The sequence below is a fragment of the Cupressus sempervirens genome, chromosome 3 (genome assembly GCF_028749045.1).
Source record: "Cupressus sempervirens isolate cs-2001-9-10 chromosome 3, ASM2874904v1, whole genome shotgun sequence".
Taxonomy (NCBI): Eukaryota; Viridiplantae; Streptophyta; class Pinopsida; order Cupressales; family Cupressaceae; genus Cupressus; species Cupressus sempervirens.
In genome coordinates, this window is record NC_143120.1 from 145622402 (window position 1) to 145641794 (window position 19393).

General features: G+C 36.8%; 1 protein-coding gene across 1 annotated transcript in view; it reads left to right on the forward strand.

The window, feature by feature from the left end:
* Positions 1-13580, forward strand: part of LOC149565170 (uncharacterized) — a 29117-nt gene extending 15537 nt beyond the window's left edge. Inside the window, exon 2 of the mRNA XM_089818720.1 lies at positions 13123-13580. The gene's annotated coding sequence lies outside the window, so the exon portion shown is untranslated. The remainder of the gene's footprint in view (positions 1-13122) is intronic.
* The last annotated feature ends 5813 nt before the right edge of the window (positions 13581-19393 follow it).

The window sequence follows — 19393 nt, forward strand, 5'->3', positions numbered from 1 at the left end:
TCCTGGATGTTGGCTAAATTTGATGTTGCGCTCTAACTAGGCCTCTTGAAGTGCTTCGTCGGTAGCTTTGTCCTCTGCTTTGTGGAGTTTGGCAATTCGTGGGCTTGGTGTTATTTCTTTTCTCTTGGCTGAAAGTTCTTGGTATGCTAGAGATGGTTTGAGTTTAACTTTGTGGAACTTCTGTTTGAGTTTGGGTTGCTCTGACATCAATTCCTGAATCTGCTTGGCTTTGAGAGATCTTGGTTGTTTTGCTTCAACTCATTCAACTTCTGGAATAGGCAGTGACTACGCTAAGTATGCCCTAAGCTAGGATTGACCAAGTTTGGCAAACATTCATTCAACAAATAAAAGATCAAGCAATAGATAGAAACAACCAGATAGAAGTTTTTGATTCTCAGTAAGTGATACTTGCGCCAAGGAGTGTGTATGTTCTACAAATGTTTCGATCAGTCACCTCAAACACATTAACATCCTAGATGGTTGTCTACAAGGCTGACAGTTGGTTTAGCTAAGGAGTCCTCGATATACCCAAGGTACGTGAGGTCCAAATCCGTAGATGAGACCAAAAAGATGTCACACAGCCGAGAGGAGCGGTAACCCACTTCTCCTCTTTCACTTCTCAAGGGTATAAAGTTCCTTGAGGCTTAGCCCGAGTGACAAAATCTTGATCCCAAGAGAGGTGTCTTTCGATTTACCTCCCGATTCTTATACTCCGCCAGAACGCTAGAGTTGAAGTCGTCCAAGGGGTGATGAAATCCCCAAGCAGGCCTCCTAAAAAGAAACAAGGTTTTGGATCCTAATCTTATGCACCCAAGATGGCCTCGAAAGACGACAAGGGGAGAGAAGACTTGGATGACCTTGGGCTAAAAAACACGCTTGTTCTTTTACCAACTAACTCTTATGTGTGCTAATCTAGACTTTGCAAGCACTCATGTTTAAGAGACAATGTTCAATTCCAACTTGAAGCGCCAACAAAAGTAAATCGATCGAAGAATGCAAACAATAAGAAGAGTTAGGGTCAACAAAAGAAAACTCGCGCCCGGAGGCCCTCCACGTCAAGTATCGATTAATTTTCTTTAAGGCATTTAAGATTGAGTGTGAGTTTGTTTTAAGCCCAAAACAAAAGTGTGTGAGATTCGATTTCAAGCGCGTGCCCCGAGGCTCTCCACGTTAGTTGTTGTTCAATTTTAGTGCCCAGACTTGAAGTGTGATCGATTTAACCTAGAGTTTTGATCATTTAAGAATTTTGATAAAGTTAAAGCAAACATTCAAAGACCAAGTGAGTGAGTTAGATTGTGGAACATTTAACACCCTTTTCAAGTAGACCCATCTCCATAAATGGCGCTGAGATTGCAACCAATGGTTAATATTTGATGGGTGATTAGAAAAGAGGTGAGTCCAAGGAACTACTCAAATTGATTTTTGCAAATTTGTATTTTAACTTAACAAAGTTTCTTAAATGTCCAAAAATCAAACTTTACCTAGATTGCATGTGGAAAAGAGATTTGTTTTGTTCAATTTTTAGAAGTTCCAAATGAAGTGTTTGATATTGCAATGGTTAATTGATCCTTGGCATTCAAGATTGAATTTGTTGTTTTAATCATGCATTCAAGGAAAATTTGATTTTAATCCATGGCATTCAAGAGTGATTTTAGCAACATGCATTCAAAGACAAGTGGTTAAACATTCAAATTTTTTCTTTTGAGCATTCAAGATTGAGATTTTGTGTGTTGTTTTAAAAACTTTGAAGTGCTTTGTTTTAACTTTAGATCATCCAAGATTGTTTTGGACTCAAAAGTGAAAATGACTCTTTGGACTTTGGTTTTCATTCAAGATTTTGTGTTATAGTTTGCATATTTTAAGCCCCAAAAATGATATTCTTAGATTGTTTTGATGCATGAAAAACCTAAGAAACATTCAAGATTTTGCAACAAGACATTTGTTTGGAACAAATAACAAAGCTTTTTAGGACAATTTTGGCAACAATTTAGGACTCTTAGTTTTCATGAGATTTTTAAAAGAACTTTAAAATATTTGCAAATGAGGTTCATTTTATCCTTGATTGATGCTTTGAGTTTGATTTAGATTTTAGTGTGCACTTAGTGTTGATTTTGAACCTTTTGAAATGGAAACTTGAAGTTCTTTTTAAATTCTCAAAAATGAAGTGTTCCTAACTTTGCATGAATGCATCTAAAACCTTGATGTTGCAAGGATGCAAATGATTGGATTGGTTTAGTTTCACTTGTTAAAAGATTTTTTTTTTTTGACAAATTTTTAGTTTTTAATGGATTTAAGTATGATTTGGGGGTTCATTTTAAGCACTAAAAAGAAGTGTGTATGATTTTGCTTCCTTAAAAAAAATGGCCAAGATCTCCCACAAGAAGAAGAAGAAGAAGTAGATGGAATAAGAAGAATATAGACAAGAAGAGGAAGAAGAATTCCAAGTTCTTTGTCCACCTATAAACTTGAAAAATCTGCAAACACTATTAGATATACTATGAGTTCCTTTGTCTTCTTCATGCTCATGTGGACCTACAAAACCAATTTATACAATCCTACCAATCACAAAAACAAGCAAAATTAGCCAAAATCAGCAAATGACATACAAAACTTGACTAAAAAAGCTAATGAAGATGACCCATGCGGGGTCCCACCGGGCATGCCAAAATGTATATGAGCAATGTTAGTATGCTAATAGAAACCAAATTTAAATAAAGCTTCTACAAACTAAACAAAATTCATAAACTTCAAGATAGACTAAGATGAACTCTCAATTGAGAATATGAGTCATTAATGGACTCTCTCAATGAGAAGCTCTCTTGTTGAGTAGCTTTGTCTAAATAGATAGGATGTATGCTCAAGCTTATGCTTCAAAAAGGGCTTCAAATGGAGTTGGAATTTGGGTGTGAGTGTATGGTTTTGATGTAAAATGGCTTCTCAAAATGACATTATGACTTTACTTCATGGATTGTGTTAAAATGACTTGGGAGAGGATTTCTTAAATAGGCAAAGGGCTTGAGGGATCAAGGGCTAGGATGCAAGGATTGGAAAAAGCTTATGGAAGGCTCAGATTGCATGAGAGGAGAGCACATGGATTGTGCTTCCTTACAGCCAATCAAGGAGTGACACATGTCACATGGTGAGAGGATGGAGGAAAGGGGAAGGATGAGTCAACAAAGGAGGCTCAAGGGATAAAATCTTCATAAAGACCTTCATAATGACTTGTAAGAGCAATAAAAGGGCTTGGAAGAGTCATTTATGGCCTAGTGGGCTTCATAAAGTTTTATGGTTGAGATATTTTGAAGGAGATGAGAGCAATTTCGACTTGGGCTTGATTAGGAGGGTTTTAAGCTTGCTTAGGCTTGTGCAAATGATTAGAGGATGGGTTAGGATGGTTTAAGATTAGCTTAGGGATAGGCAAGTGGATGGCATTTAATGAGGGTGGGTGAAGGAGGAGATATTTGTTAACTTTGGCTTGGGTTAGTAATTCTTAACCCATGTTTAGGGAATGTGACAAGGTTAGGAGGGGATTAGGATTAGGTTTAAAGACATCTTCTAGAAGAGTCTAGACTTTGGATGAGGATAAAGACTTTCTAGAATAGTCTAGAATTTCTTAGGATGAGGATGAAGACTTTCTAGAAGAGTCTAGAACTTCTTAGGATGAGGATAAATTAGATTTTTAGGAAATAAATAAAGTTTTATTTATTTCAAGGGTTTGGGTTGAGGAGATATTTATTAAATTTTTTTTAATAAACATGAGGATTAATATTTAATCTTAATTAAATATTTTGAGTTGGGATTAAGGGTAGGAAATGATGGGATTAGCCTTTAATCAAAATTAAAGAAGGATTAGAAGATTTTGGAAGAGGTTAGTGGTCTTAAGGAAATTGGCCAAGTTTTGGGCAAAATTTTTTAAAAAATTTTTTTTTGGGTTTTTTGGTCAATTTATTAATTAAATAATTAATAAATAAGGAAATAATGTTTAAATAAGATTTAAACATTTTTGGGAGGGATTTCTTAATTAAATATTTTTAATTAAGATAAAGGGATTTAATGGCATAAAAATAAATAAATTAATTAAATAATTAATTAATTAATAAATGATGATGTCATCAGGAATTTTTCAAAAAATAAAAATACTTTATTTTCTAAAGGTTTTTAGGTGTCTACAGCAGTGAGATAGCTTGATTGGATGGATGAATGAAGATTTTTAATGACACCCACAAGACCAGGCAGTCTATGGGACAGTTGAACTCTATCTCTCTAATTCGTCCTTGCCTTCCCAAGAAGGAAAAACCTCCTTCATCACATATGTCAGTGGGTGTATTTATGCTCAAGGATGAACACAAGATTCCAGAAGAGATATTGGAACTTATACTGTATGAAGAGACAAAATAAGAACAAATGCAACTTCCCAAATGAGTTTCAGCTCTGCTAATTTGTTGGCATCAGATGAGTTTGACCACAAATGAACCTGTAATGTCCACCTAGTCCAATCAGACAGTTGAGTGCAATTTCAGTTGCATCTGATACTTATACTGATAATTATACTTGCAGCAAGTAGGGGCATTGAAGTCGATTGAGGTGATGTCTTATTCAAATGTGGAATGATTTTTTAGATTAATTTGAAAATATTAAAGTGTTCACTTTAGATAACTCACTTATGCTGTTTTTTCCCCTGCAACAGGATTGCATTTTGTAGCTAACTGTTGAACTGCATGTGATTGTCGGTCCAATAATTTTCTGTATAAACTTTTCCAATTTAAATGCTGCATTTTGTGTAACAAAGAGGACGCCCAATATAGAATGAAATATAAATCTTGCTTTTATTATTTTTTAAAACAAAATCTCTAGCTTTCTTCACATTCTGCAAACGAAAGTGAATTTGCAAACTCTGAGCTATTTCATATACTGAAATGTATATTTATGTTTTGCAGTATCTTCTTGCTGTCATAATAATCACTGGAACTCTAGAGTTGTTCTTCATATTGCAGCTGTCATTGCCCAAATTCCCAATTGGATATTTTCTCCATCTCTTTTTTCTTTCTTCACTTCAAAGTCCTTGTATGCTGATACAGTTGATTGGGGCCCACAAAAAGTTCTGTTCCAACTCACATTGTTTATTCATTGGCATAGATCTATAACAATTGGTTTATGAGTGTATGACAAGAAACAACTTTGCCACACTATTGTCCACCTTGTTGAAAGCATTACTGTCTCTCCTCTCAAAAACTTGAGCAGTGTCATATGGAATTTTTATCTTTTATTGTAAACTTTTTCCAAAAGTCTTCTTTACTTCTTGGCACTGGCTTCTTATGTTCTTAAATTTTACTGGTATTTTGCATCACCAATCAAATCTTCCTTGTGAGTCGTGTTACTAATCAAACTCAGATTCCATTTTCTCTCCAAAAACTGAGCAGTGGCATATGGAAACTGGTAACTTTCATTGTAAACTTCTTCTGAAAGCATTTCACACTTCTCCCCTATTGGCACTGGCTTCCAATGTTTTACTTGGATTCTGCTGACCAACCAAATCATTATGAGTTGCCTCACCAATCAAACTTAGGTTGCACCTTTACACATTGAATTTTATAAAGTTGCAACCATCAACAAGTATGCTCCTAAGCAGTTTCAGAACTGTGCATAAACTTAAAAACCACTACTGGCAACCCTGCTAAAGACATTTTTACTCTGCAAAAGGTTCTATCTGTTTACTGTTGAGATCCTTTTCCTTCCCAGATATCATGATTACCTTCTGCCCAGCACCTCACGATTTGCTGACAATTTCAAAAATCTTCTGATTTTAGCACGGAAGAGCCAAATATGAGTATACTCATTTCCTTAATTTCATAAAGATTCTAAAAGGTTCTTTTTACCATCCTTTCATCACAATGCAAATGTTTGCTTCCCCATTGTAATAAATAGTCTTTTGCATATAGGATCTATGTCACATTGCCAAGACCTCCCAAGCACCAAATGTTATACACTCATGGGGTTCAAGGAAACAGACACAATTGACTTATTTCATATCACGTCTCTTATGATTTTTGTTTTTAAAATAAACTAGTGAAAGATTTAAAGGGGCCCTCACCCTTGGAACAAATTTTTTAATTTGTTGCAAGCGAACATTTGGCATAAAATGATCAATAACTAATGGTGGTCTCTAACCCACAATTTTCATCTTCTTTGACTATACAATATTACATTCTTCTGGAATTCAGTGTTTTCAGTGTGACACATTTCCAGCCATCCAGCTACAGGGAGATCTTATCTAATATATTTTTATAATCCTTACCTCCTAGGAAAAAATCTACTTCTGAATTCTCTATATTCTTTGAACATAGTTTACTCCCAAAATATTAGGAATGACAATTCTAAAATACCTGCGTCATTCTTTTTGAGAGGCTACCAGCTTCCTTCCGTGAGCAGTAGGAATTGTGTGCTCTCAATTTTTCAGCAACATTATTTCTTCCACATCTATAATAGTATGCTTTTGAGGGAAGACCTATTTAAGTACTGCACTATCTTTATGGCCTGAATGTGCCTCAGCCATAGGCTTCTTCATATGATTACGTTCTCCCTAATCTCCTTAGAAGGAGCTTACATAGATTATTGAATTTGGAGATTCATTATCCTGTTCGAGAAGAATGCATCTTTCGGAAGATATATAGATGCATCTTTGTTTTATTCTTAGAGCACAGAAGGCGAGGTTCAGCTAATAAATCCTGCCTTGAGGAAGAGGTCAAGAGTTCCCCATTCTACAGAGTACAGAGCAAACACAAGCAAAATCTGCTTCTCAGCATTATGCCACCATGACATTTTGCCAAAAGATTTCCTTATTCTGCTCTGACAAGAAACAGACAAATGACCAATTCCAAAACAGATTCTAAATGTAAAAGCCAGCTTTTTGTAATCATGGCATTGCTTCCATATGCTATTTCCTTCTTTCAGCCAATTTTTTGCTGGCAATTTCATTAACAAATTTGTTTACAATTATGCCAGAATTTATGCAAAAGTAGAAAGAAAGCTTTTCAGTTTCAGAAGACATACATTTTTCCAAAGAATTTCTTGTACTACATTTTTTAGTTGGAGGGTTTCGTTATAAACCCAGAATATTTTTACAACCCGATATAAGAGCACAAGTCTGAGGTGACATTTATTTGGCTGAGAGCTAAGGAGTATCCATTCTACCAAAGTTACCTAGGCATAATTTCCCTATTCTTTTCAACGAAAAAGGGAGCTGAAAATGTAATGGAAGATTGAGCAACCTTGCCCAAACTGACAAGCCTTGAATTTTTCTGATAAAGGATTGAAATCAGGAAACCAGGATTTAGCATAGGGAACAGCATTATCCCATACCCAAGAACCCTTTCTCATAATCCAATCTCTATCAGCTTTAGTTTCAAATACAGAAATGGAAAAACCTTGCAAACGAAGAAAAATCTCTGTATATGCAGATACAACGTGGAACCAAAATTTAACCCATTTATGTAAATCCTAAGTTTGGCCAAAAATGATTAAACCCACAAATTACTAATTAGTATCAGATCTGCATAAATCTCTGCTTTCTCCATTACCTCCCCATCCATTGCTACCTTTGGGATCTGTAACATCTCCTTTCTGAAATAGGATTTAATAATAAATAAGTAAAATTTAAAAAAATAGTATAATATAGTTACAAGTTAATAAATATAACGTAAGGTTAAGAGGATTGCACTGAGGAGTTGTGACTTCTTTAACTTAAGATTAAAAGGGATGAAAGTTTATAAGAGAGGAGATGTGGATGAAGGAAGGAAGACGGCAGCATAGGAATTAAAGAAAGATCAATGGAAGAAGAGAAGAAAATAAGGGACTCTTTCAAGGGCTGCACTGATGAAGGGTTGTGACTCTCTTAAAAGATAGTGATTATGAAAGGTTGTCTCTCTTGAAGGGCAGAAATCTAAGGGTTTTAACTCTTTCAAAGGGTGGTAATTGCAAAGGGGCAGATGCGTTGAAGAGGCATGACCTCCCTCACATTGTAAGATATAAAAGGAGAAGGGTTCATTTGAGGAATACATTGAAGACAAATCATTGAAATCAATTTGGGAGATAACTTATTTCTCTCAAAGGGCAGCAATGAGGGGTGTTGACTCAAGCCTTTTGAAAGTTGGTGGCTCTTTTACCAACGAAGTATAAAAGAGATCATTTTAATCATTCAAGTGTTACTTATGAATCTTCACTGATGAATCCATCAAAAAAATCTTTCATTCATCCATCAATCATTAATCCCTCAAAAATCAAGCAAACAATCAATCCTCAAGATGAAACAAACAATTACCAAATCCACATCAATCATCACTTTGTCTTGGGATCAAAGGAACAAAAATTCAGCGATCAAATGAGATCCATTCAATAATCACTCATCACTCATCAAATTAACAATCATTAAATCATCATTTACTAATATATCAAAAAAGATATTGATCTAAGAGAATATTTTTATCTAAGGGAATCAGATTCAGATTTACAACAGACAATGGTAGAAATTCTGATTTAGGACTGGTATGCATGAAAGGGTATAATTATGTTTGATGTATGTGATAGTATGTATATTGGGTGATAAGGTTATGCATTTTTTGTGTTGACATGTATGATATGAGTTGGAGGATCATAGGGAGATGTGGTTTATAGGCTCACCAAACTAAGTATGCCACCCCAAGAGATGGAATTGACCATAGTCGGACACTCCTGCCTCTTTTGGGCTGAGAGGCAATTTGATTACCATAAGTGCTGGATTGGTCATAGTTGGACATTCTTGCCACTTGTGGGATGCCCTAAGGGATGGAGCTAGTCATAACTGGATGTTCATTTTACTTGTGGAACAGGGGCAAGTTGCTGTGATATGAATTTTATGTACTCTCAGGCTTAGATGGGCTGGCTAGTTTACTGGTGCCCTCTCGTAGCTCCTACCAAGATGAATTTATGATTACATACAAAATAGTCATAATACTTATCTTAAACTCCTTATGGAGTAGCTTATGTATGTACATTATTTTGTCAAATTGTGGGACATTACAAGTGGTATTAGAGCATTGATCTTGCCAGCTTGCAGGGTAAAGATAAATTAATGGCTGCATTTAAGTCAATGAGGAAGGCTCTACTAACTTGGTCCAAATATATGACAATAACTAAGTGACAATGGCAAGATATGAATTTATTGTATGTCACGCTTCTAATTGTCATCTTAATATAAACACTAGTTCACATTGTTGAGAATTATTAGGACACCCCAGTTAGGAATAATACAAAAGAATATTTTGATTTAAATTTGCAAGTTGAGTTAATATTAGAGTTATGTAGTAGAAGCTACTCACATTGAAAGATTAGGATAAAATTGGCATCACTTCAAGATGGGCAATTTTGGGAAGGGTGGACTACATTGTCCCCTTTCTGAAATAGGATTTAATAATGAATATTAATAAAGTTGAAATGTAAAAAAATAAAAATAAAATATACTACAATATAGTTACAATTTAATTAAGTTTAACAAAAGGTTAAGAAGTATGCAATGAAGAGTTGTGACTCCCTCGACATAAGATATTAAAGGGAGAAAAGCTCATTTGAGAGGAGATATGGAGGAAGAAAGAGGGAGAATATGAATTGAGGAAGGATTAATGGAAGAATACAGAAGAAAACAAGTTACTTTTTTAATGAAAACAATGATGAAGGTTTGTAACTCTTTCAAAGGGTTTTAATAATGAAAGGTTGTGTGGTAATTTTGAAAAACCATTGCAAAGGGGCAGATATGTTGAAGAAGTGCGACTCTCCCTTACATTGAAATATATAAAGTGGAATTTATGATTAGCTATAAATAGTTGTAATATGTATCCATAATGTCCTCAATTGGGACTCTAGTTGATTTACCCTAAAATTCCCAACTAGGGTTTGGAATCCGCTTGCAAATGGCAATTTGTAATGGTCCTATTTATGCAAGTTTTGTCACTGCCTAACATGCAGGATAGAATACTAGGTAACTAATCCTCTTTTGGACAAGGAAACTTTAAGTGCTAAACAATATAATGATATTTCGTAACAAGGGAAGTGACCCCAAGGTTTACAATGTGGACAAGCGACTTTCTGTTGGACACAATTCAACCACCTGGGGCCTTACATTGGTATTCTGTGGAGGATCTATCAACTTTCTTTACGACTAATGATTTGGCAATTTGAGCTTTTCAACCAATCCTAACAATAATTTGAATAAATTGCAAATCGGATATGAGTCTAGAAGTCTAAGCTACCTCTACTTCTAATCCACCAATTTAGGAGACTACTGAAGATTTTATGAAACTAAACCAGTCCTTGCTAAACTAAGGAGGTTGCTATCTTCTAAGGATGCATGGATGAGTTTCAAATTGTTCATACATGTCAAAGCCATAAACTATGCAAATCAATGAGCATGAAACAAATGAAGTTAATTGCTTGCAATAGAGTTCAATCCAACCTTGCATTGTTACTTGCAATCAACATGTACCAAAAGGTATGAATATAAGTTTCACCACTAATCACCAACAATAATATCTTTCATTATCTACTAACTACTTAACAATTTCTACTTTTACTTAAGCAGGTTCTACTCTTAAGTGAGAAGTATGGAAACCATGCAACACTCCCAAATAACACAAGTATTCACCATGAAACAACAATCAATTTGCAATTATTTTGGCAATATTTCAGCAACACTTTCTGCAAAACTCCCCGTACAAATGATTTGAGCAATTCTTATATAGAGGCTTCAAGTACAATGGACAACTCAGATTGATCTAAGATCAACAGCCCAAGTTATTTCAAATATAGTTACAACTACTACTTACAACAAACAACAAATCTTGACCAATGAAAAAATTCAATTGCATTGAGGTTTGAGGATGAACCAATGAGAAAATTCATTTTGGTAAAACATTAAATGCAATCCATAAGCCACTTGTGGATGAATTTGATTGGATGAACTTGGACATATCAATTCAGAATCCTCTGATTGGACACCACCTGAACGTGTTTATTTTGCAATCTTTGTTTCAACTCCACTTCTTCATCCTCCTTTCTTTGGAAATCTTCTCATTGACACAATCTTGAATTTTACTTGTCATGGTATCTTAGCCTCAATCTTCCTTCATGACTTGAACTTGCCAACCTTCATCTTCCTTTGCAATTTCTTTGTCTTTGAACTTGATCTGCATCTTGACTTTCTTCATTCCATGAGATGTGTATATTTGCAATTCGATCATCACCCTTGGTTGAGGTTTACAAAAAAATTGGATGTACAACATGATCATCACATCAATGATACTTTCTTTCTGGGACATTATATCATTTCACAAGGTCAAAATGTAAGCAAGGCATTTCACAATCCCTTCCCTTGCAGATAATTGCACTTGCACCTCCTTTTTTTCATTTTGATTTCTAACCTTAAACCTCTTCTTTTGCTTGGCACGCCACTTGAAAGTGCCATTGGTTTTGAAATCTCATGTTAGTTCTTGAACTTGCTATCATCTTTCATGTTGATAATGGATCTCCATTGTATTAATCTTTGATTCCCTTGTAGTTGTGACTTGATTTTTGGAATTTGCAATTCCAACTCTTCCTTTTACTTTCATCTTTCTTAAAGTCTTGAAGCCGTTATGTCCTTCCTTTATCCACATTACCTCTGATTCTGCAATGGCTCCTCCTTGCACATGAAGAGGCTTGATCTTGAACATCCTCCTTATTTCCTTGCCGAAAAAGAGAAAAACCTTGCGTACTCTAAAACTGTAAAACATCTTCTCCTAATAATATGATTTCAATTTAGCATCGAAGTTGTGTTTGGGTGAAGGAATTTCTCTTGTTCACCATCTAAACCCTACCCATGCATTATCATTACGCAATCTCTAGTTTTGATTTGAATTTCTGATTTCCAATTTGTTTCCTTTGCTAATTCACTAGGATCTGCTTTGTATATGATCCTATTTTGGTTTCAAATCAGATATAGATCACCATTACTGCTGGAAATCACCTTGGTCTGCTTGAATCCAAACTGCATTTGGTCTTAATTTGCATTTGATTTTATTGCAATTCTGATTTTCACCTTCACTAAAATTTGCTTTGCACTATTAAATTGAGTGTATTAAGTTGGAGTATCAATAGATATAAATAGATATGTATAAATAAAGTACAATATTACTGATATGTGTGTGTGTGTAATCTCATTACTATAAACCAATATTGAGGTACAGAACATATACTCTACCATATATAGGTCCTCTATTCATGATGGAATTCAGGATAATATTCTGTAGATCAGTATTTAATTTTTGAATAAGTTACAGCATAATTTTCTGTCACAAGATGCTTGTCAGAAATATAATGTAATTTATTTTCTTTGGTGAGTGCCCATTTATAAATAATAATTCCCAATTCATCCATGCCTGAATGAGTGTGTTTGGTCTCCTGCTTATATCCTTATTTTTGTATAGATGCCTCTCTTCAAACAGACACAACAATCATAATTACATCTCCTCAATTAATTCCATCTTTCTGTTAAAGTTTGTAGCTTCAGGAGATATCAGCATACCTTTTTTTTATCGGTATATCAGCCTACCTTTTTGTTTTGTACAATATTGAAGAACTTTTATATGGCTCGAGTCTTTTGCCTTTGTGCTGCCATCAATTCATATTATGTCTTCCTTCAGCTCTATTTTGTATCTGCTGCCAACTCATGTGCCAGCGTGTAAACACGTACCTTTGTATCTTGTAATAATTTTGTCTCTCTCTCTCTCTCTTATTTTAGGCATCATATATTATTGATTAATGCCTTTATGTGTAATGGTTGCTGATTGATGCGATGCTGAGTACAGTGGAAGAGATGTTGGTTTTCTTGATCTCTTTCGTATTTCCATGGACTATGGTAGTGCCGATACTTGATTTTCAATGGTGGTCTTTTGTGTATTTCATTAGTATTGAAGGATAGAGACTGTGTATTGGAAGGTCACAATAGATATTATGCAATCTTCTGTTATTTTCTGTGCATTGGAGATTACTGCAACCATTTTCTATGCGATCATATATGATATTAATAGTATTTTTTTTCTGGATTTGATTGTGTAGAGATTTTTTACCATCAACGTTTCGAATCACACTACGTGATCCATCATCAGGATGAAAAGAGAGCAACAGGTGCAAAACAATATGATATTGTTCTTGTGTTGGTAGTATCTATGAGATACTTAGAGCATTATATTTTTTTATGCAAATTGTGAACATGGGAGGTGCATTCACACTGTGAAGAAGGTATCTATCGATTGACTGTTAAGTGTTAACAATCACTGGTTATTCTTTCACCTGATTGAGCGTGAGATCATTATTATTGCTCTGAGGGGATTTATTATTGCTTTGAGCAGAAGAACTTTGTAAAAGGGGAAAGCCATATTCTGTAGAAAAGTATTTATTCTGTATATGCCTGTTATGAGATTATAGTCTTGGTGAAGAAGTCCTGATTCTGATTTAGCTTGTCAACCTTTGTACTGAATGCTTTAATGATTCAATAAAGGATCTGCTTTGAGTGTGGTTGGGTTTTTGCCTCATGTAGGAGGGTTTTCCCAGGGTAAATATCTGTGTCTATATGTTCTTGTGTTTTGTATATAATATCGGCTTTTTGGTTTTGCTATTTTGATTCAAAACATTAACATTGTATCAGAGCCAGGTTTAATGAAAAGATCCAGAACTAGAAATTTTTAAGATTGTTTATTTCAGATTCCAACAATGATGAGCAGTCCCAGGTGTTGCATCGACAGGTTGGAATTTATACTGAGTTGAATTGCTTGAATATCGATTGAGTTTGGAAATCCTTCATACCATTGCAGTTTCTCTTTATTGACTGTCTGTGTGTGTGTACAAGGAGAAATTGTAAATTTATCAACTTTGCACTTGTTAGCTCAATAGCTGTAATGATTGTACATATTGGGAGTCAGGAAATAACCAACAACTAGAGTTTGGTAATGCAATGGCTGGGGCTCTAAAGGTCCATAGTTGGGTGGCAGAGGAAGGCTACCTTGTTGTTTCTGGAAGCTCCTTGGAAAGGCCACCACCGAGTCATCATTGTGAAAAATCCTCCTTGCAGCAGAGCCTTGTCTTTTGGTGTTAGCTTCCGAAGACTGTGGAGAGTCTTCTTCATCAACAGATGAAAAATCTCAACATAACTTGTGAAGAGTTGGACAATGGAAGGCTTTCCACTTCTTGTATTGTTAGGCAAATTACTGAGTGTCTTTCTTTCTTATCAATGTTCAGAATTGAAAGCTTTATAATGTTTGCATAGCATATGAAGTTTGAAGAGTTTCTTGCTGGTAGTCAAAGAGACATTGTGTAATGGGCACCTTGGAAATGCCCAAGAACTGAACCAACTGCTGAAATAATATTAGTTCTCAAACTAATAAAATCAAATACATAGCAATGAATTCCAAAGGCCAAAACCCAAGGGAATGACGTCTAGAATGTCACAAGAGAGGATAGACATCTTCTAATGCCAAGAACAAATCTATAACTCACACATCCAAGCTCTTATCAAATGCAATTCACCATAATCCGATGCCAAACAATGACGCTCCCACCTCTATTTATACTTTTCCTTCACCCTTCTAGAAGGAAATAAAATATTAATTAATTGCATTGACTAGAAGCTTCCCTCTTCCAATAATTAATGCACTCTCTAGAAACTCCTCCCTAGCAATACAATAATTAATTGTGCTTCTAGAAAATTAAATTACTAGAGGCTCCCCCCCTTCCAATATAAATGCACTATCTAGAAGCTTTTGCTTGCAATACAATAATTAATTAAATTAATTAAATATAAAGTCACCTTTTAATTTTAATTTCTTTAATGACTTTATAAGAAATTAATTTAATCAATTTCTTATTTCTCCACTTAGCCTTTGGAGAATGTAAAGGCTAAGAACTCCACCGAGTTGCTAAAAAGATGGGGACATTACAGTCCGCCCTCTTTGAAATTGCTTGTCCTCAAGCAATCTCAGTCCTGTTTGCTGTAGCACCTACTCACTCTCCCAAGTAGCATCTTCCTCTGGCAGGTGTGTCCATTTGACTAAATATTCTTTAATTAATTTGTTTCGCAGAGTCCTTTCCCTGGTATCCGGAATAGCCTCAGGAATCAATATGAGCTTTCCCTCCTCATCTAATGGTGGCAATTCTACAGAAGGCACAACTCTCTGACTGATGGCTTTTTTAAGCCTTGACACATGAAACACATTATGCACCCGACTGCCCTCTAGAAGCTCAATCTCGTAGGCCACCTCGCCAACCTTGCGAATCACTCTGTAGGGACCATAAAACCTAGGCTTCAACTTCTCTGCTCTGCTTTTCTTGAGTGATGACTGTTTGTATGGTTGTAGCCTCAAGTAAACCATATCCCCAACCTCAAAGCTGCGCTCTATCTAGTGCTGGTCAGCATACAATTTCTGCTGATTTTGGGCTTGCTGTATATTCTCCTTAAGCACCCTCAAAATATCCTAACTATCCTGCAAGAAGTTTCTTGCTTTGGGCACTCTACTATTCCCCAAAACTAGATCCATGAAACTAGGTGCTTCATAACCGTACAGTGCCATGAATGGAGTCATCTTGATGGACATATGATAAGTGGTCAATACTCTCCCATATGTAGCCATTTGACCCAAGCCCTTTGTTGTGCAGTCACATAGTTCCTCAAATATCCTTTCACTCATTTGTTCACAATCTCTGTCTGCCCATCTATCTGCAGATGATAACTAGTGCTAGGTATAAGATCTGTATCACACAACCCAGACAATTCCTGCCAAAAAGTGCTCATAAAATTACTATCCCGATCACTGACAATAAAACTAGGTAGCCCGTGTAACCTGAATATCTCTTTGAAGAAAAGATCAGCCACTTGTGCTGTTGTGTAAGTGGATGGAATAGCAAAGAAGTGAGCAGATTTCGTCAACTGATCAACTACCACATACATGCAATCTCTCCCTTGTACTCGTGGTAACCCGGTGATGAAGTCCATAGAAATACTTTCCCATTTCCTATCCGGAATGGGTAAAGGCTGTAACAACTCTGCAGGATATGTGTGCTCTCCCTTATTCTGCTGACAAACTGCACACTCCCTGACATGCTTCTGAACATCATCCTTGAGCCCTTTCCATGTGAACTGCTCATGGATTTTCCTATAGGTCTTAAAGACCCCCAGATGTCTAGCTGTAAGTGCATCATGAAATGTCTTCAGTATTACCTCCCTAAACTGTGATGAAGGAATCAAATATATCCTATCCTGGAACTTGATCAATCCGTCCATCACCACATAACGATCATCCTATATGGTGCTTGCAATCACTCCAAAGGCCCAAGTGTCCCTTGCATACTCTGTCGTAATCTTATTTCTCCTATCTCCTGTAATCTCAGCTAGAGCACAAATATGAGGTCTCTTGGATAAAGCATCTGCCACCACATTCTTTTTACCTTTGACAAACTCAATGTCAAAGTCATAGGCCTGCAACTTCGTAATCCACTTCTGTTATCTATCATTCAAATCACGCTAGCTCATGAAGTACTTGATGTTGTTGTGATCAATTTTGATAACAAACTTCCCCCCAATTAGGTAGGGTTGAAACTTGGCCAATGCATGCATAATAGCCAGCATCTCCCGATCATAGATGGAATAGCTCCTCTCCACTCCATGGAGCTTCCTGCTCTCAAAAACAATGGGGTGCTTCTCCTACATCAAGATTGCCCCAATCCCATCACCTGATGCATCACAATGAAGCTCAAATGGCTTCGTGAAGTCCGGTAGAGCCAATACTAGACATGATGACATCACCTTCTTGAAATGGTCAAAGCTTCTTTGAGCTACCTCTGTCCATGTGAAGGCCCCTTTCCTAGTAAGGTCTGTCAAGGGTGCAACATCTGTGAAAATCCCTTAACAAATCTCCTATTAAACCTGCAGAGACCAAGGAACCCCTTAAGTTGTGTAAGATTCATAGGAGTAGGCCAATCAACAATAGCCCTAATCTTTTCAGGATCTATCCGAACTCCATTTGCACTGATGATATGCCCAAGATATAGTAGCTCAGTCATCCCATACTTGCACTTAGATTCCTTGGCATATAGTGACTCTTTCTCCAAAGTGGACAACACCATCTCAAGATGTTGTAAATGCTCCTCCCAAGTCTTACTGAAGACTAAAATGTCATCAAAGAAAATCAAGACAAATCTACTAAGCTGCTCCCTAAATACCTGATTCATGCAACTCTGGAACGTAGCAAGGGCATTGGTTAGCCCAAATGGCATAACCAAAAACTCGAAGTGGCCATAGTGACATCGAAAAGCTGTCTTCTCAATGTCCTCCTCCCTTATCCTAATTTGATGATACCCTGACCGTAGATCAATCTTTGTAAAAAAGCATGCACCATGTAACTCATCAATCAACTCATCTATTTGTGGGATGGGATATCTGTTCTTAATGGTCTTCTTATTTAATGCCCTGTAATTGATGCACATGCGCATCGTTCCATCCTTTTTCTTTACCAACACTACTGCTGAAGCAAAGGGGCTCTTACTAGGCCTGATATGCCTCATCTCCAACAACTCCTTAATTGCCTTCTCTATCTCATCCTTGTGTTTCTTAGGATGATGATAGGGAGTAATCATAACTAGTTTGGCTGTCTCCTTGAGCTCAATACCATGCTCTATCCCCATGTTAGGAGGAACCCCATGCGGAATCTCGCCAAATACCTTAGTGTGCCTGTCAAGTATCTCCTAGATATTTGGTGGATGACTCTTCACTTGTGGCTCCCATGAAGCTAGCATAGTCAAACATTCTGCTACCCACTCTATGTCATTATGCCGAAAAATTCTTTGCATTCTCCTCAGGGAGACTACTCTGCAACTCTCGTCTGAAAGTCCTCTAAGTACAACAGTTCTCCCTTCATGCTGAAACCTCATTTCCAATTTTGCTAGGTTGAGTGTGAACTCAACTACCGAAGCCATCCATGTCATACCGAGGATGACATCATAGTCTCCCATGTGTACTACATAGAATTCATCCTCCAACTCATAGCCATCTCCAAACCTGATGTGAAGATTAGATATCTTTTGATTGCATAATAGTTTGTCACCATTAGCTGCCATGACTCTAAACCCAGCGTGCTCCTCGGTCTGTAAACCTCTCTTGGCTACCAATTGTGCATCTATAAAATTATGTGTGGCCCCAGTGTCAATGAGTGAGATCACTTTCTACCCTTGGATAGTACCCATGACCTTAAATGTGATTGCCTTTTGAGCCCCCGTTAATTGTGCCAATGACTTCTCATCCTTAGGAATGCTGCTCCCCTCTGTAGTGCTATCCTCATTTGAATCAGAGTGCTGATCCTCCCTCTCTGACTGTGACTCCTCTGCTAAGAAATACTCCATTTGATTTGCCTTAGCCTTGAGAGGACACTTATGAGATAAATCCCAAGGCTCTCTGCAATGAAAACATAGCTTCTTTTTTCTCAAATCATTCAGGGTGTCATTATCCAACTTATCTCTTTTTGGTTGAGCATCCTTGTGAAAAGATTTTTTGTCCATCTCCTTGTCCTTTTTCATATAAGAATCCTTGTGTTGAAATTTGCTCCTGAAAGAAGAAGGTGCTAAGTCACGAGCCTTTTTAGTGGCCTCTTGCAACGTAGTTGGGTCATGCCCCTTGACCCAACCTCGCAAGGGATCTGAGAGTCCATCCATAAACAACACTACTAACCTCCTCTCTGAAATATCTATGACCAACACATTGAAATCACGAGCCTTTTTAGTGGCCTCCTGCAACGTAGTTGGGTCATGCCCCTTGACCCATCCTCGCAAGGGATCTGAGAGTCCATCCATAAAGAACACTACTAACCTCCTCTTTGAAATATTTGTGACCAACACATTGAAATTCACTGATATATGTCTCAACCGATCCCCATTGCTTGAGTTGTGCCAACTCCTTAAACTATAACTCGGGATACCTGGTATTAAATCTCTCTATGAGCTTCTTAGTGAACTTGTAAGATGTGATCTGATTATGTCCCAAGGTTACCATGCCATGGTGCCACCACTCATGCGCTAGCCCATCCAAGTGAATAGCCGCATACTTTATAGCCTCCTCCTCAGACATAGGATTCAGCTGCAAGTATGTATCTACCTTCTGTACCCAAGCTCGTGCTGTCATCTTCCCTGAAGCATCATAGTAAGGTAAAGAAAGTTTCCCAACTTTCTTTCTCAGCTCAAAGTTTTGATTTCTCTCTCCTAATCTGGGCATGTGTCTCATCCTCAAGTCCATATAATCTCTGAGGGAAATAACCGCCTGAAACTCTAGTCCACTAGTCTCCCAATC